Source organism: Macrotis lagotis, chromosome X (assembly GCF_037893015.1).
Source record: "Macrotis lagotis isolate mMagLag1 chromosome X, bilby.v1.9.chrom.fasta, whole genome shotgun sequence".
Lineage (NCBI taxonomy): Eukaryota > Metazoa > Chordata > Mammalia > Peramelemorphia > Peramelidae > Macrotis > Macrotis lagotis.
In genome coordinates this window covers 462,267,029-462,269,269 of record NC_133666.1, presented here as the reverse complement: position 1 = coordinate 462,269,269, position 2,241 = coordinate 462,267,029, and positions in this window count along the sequence as shown.

Here is a 2,241-nt window from a genome sequence, read left to right as displayed (position 1 = left end):
TTTTAATATCACTGAAGTTTTCTGACACATAATTTAAACTTCCTATATATGTTGTTTTCCCCTATTAGAATGGCAACTTTTTTGACAGTAGTGACTACCTTGTTTTTCAACTTTTATCTTCAGTGCTTTTCATATAGTGTTTATTAAGTTATTTTTATTCATTCATTCATTTGTTCATTCCAGCTATTTTGCTATTCTGATAGTGGTCTTTGGTAATGAAACAACATTATAAAGGGTTACCTACTTTAAAAAAAAATGGAAAGAAATTTCTTTTATTATTGAATTGACCCATATCCATAGAGTATACTAACATGAGGATAAGAAACTAGGGGTACTGTGACTCTTGGACATCTTACATTGCTTCTCTGTTTTTCTTGACACACTCAGTGCTGCTTTGTGCTGCTACATAATCATAATAGACTAATTTCTTTTACTTTTTTTTTTTTTTAGGTTTTTGCAAGGCAATAGGCTTAAAGTGGCCACACAGCTAGGTAATTATTAAGTGTCTGAGGTAAAATCTGAACTCAGATACTCCTGACTCCAGGGCCAGTGCGCCACCTAGCCGCCCCTATAATAGACTAATTTCAAAATGATCATCAGCTCCAAGGTTTCTTTATTTCCTATTAGAAATCATGTAACAAGACTGTTTGAAGCCTGCAAATATATGTGGCTGACTTTCCTGCATCCCCATAAGCTCAGCTGAGAACTATATCAGCAAAGGGCAATGGTGAAATGCCTTGGGATTCAGAATGCAGATGCCAGCAAAAAAATTCACATGTGCTTGACTAGCACAACACCTAGCAGCCAGTGAATGAAATTCATTGTCCTAGCAGAGACTCTAGGAGAGAGGAAGGGTTACAGGTTTACAGCATCAAGAGACCAGCCCCACACCAGGGATAAAGCTGTAAATATATTCTCATCAATAGCAATCCTCCATTCCCTTTCCTCTATCTTGCTGAGGCAGCTAGCATAGGAGCTATATATAACAGAATGAAGAGGACTCTAACACAGGTGATGTGATTTGTTACCTTTCTGGGCCCAAAGAGATGATTATAAGGCAAACCCTCTATAGCTTCAGAGCTAGGATCATGCCTGCCAAGAAATTTTCATTGTACAGTGCCTAGAATCCCTTCCTTAAGTGTCCTTTGTGTGTGGGTGACTTTAGGTGGGTACTTAGGAGATAGATCTTAAAATGTTCCTGTGGTTTGGTGAATCCAGTATAAGGTTCCTACATGTCTGTGTCTAGTTACTGATAGCAAGAAGGGCCTAGAATTTTGACTTTAACTTGTCAAGTTGCTGAGGAAGATAGCTGATGATTAAAATTATTCCCAAATGAAGTGAAGAAGACTCCTGTTTTTACTCTCAAGGGACTACATGTAAAAAGTCATGAACTTGACCAGCAATACTGGTACTTTATCATTTTAGGAAAAGAAAAGGTCTTTAAATTATTTTCAATTCAATCTCAATCATCCTCTATGTAGTGATAGCACTTTTCAGTAGCAAAGAGGCAGTAGCATTTGGTATAATAGTGATGGAGTAGTTGATAAAAAAACATTGGACTTTGAGAAAAGAAAACTTGGGCTCAAATCTTGTCTTGGATATTTGTTAGCTGTATGACCCTTATTTGTAAAGTGAGGGGTTAAGACTGATGGCTTCTAAGTTTCCTTCTACATTTAAATTTATTGATTCTTTTGCAGAGGTAAATGAAATATTTTGTCAAACTTGTCAAGGGTATGCATTATTGTGTTTCTTAAAGTAGGTTAAGATTCAATCATTCGATAACTATTAAGTTCTTATTATGTGTCAAGGAATGAGCTAGGCACTGGGAATATATATAGAAACAATGCTATAATTCCCATTCATAATAACAAAGGAGATAAATGCACAATACACATTTGTTTATCTATGCATACTTAGATACTTATACACATACATATTGTTATATGCATATAGAAAATGCATTGGCAGGCATGATAAATTTTTTCAAAGCTTTGAAATACTGTCATCTGGAAGATGGAGTAGAATTATCATTTATTTCTCAGGGATAGAATTAATACTAATGTGTTAAACTTAGAGGAAAATGATTTTGGAATCAATGTACTTGAAAAGAATGTTTTCCTGAAAATTATTATTCTAAAAAAGATGAAATGACCAGTTTCATAACATTATATTGATAATAAAGGTACGATCATGATATCATGATAATTATCATTTTTTAAACTACAGCTAACTACTACTACT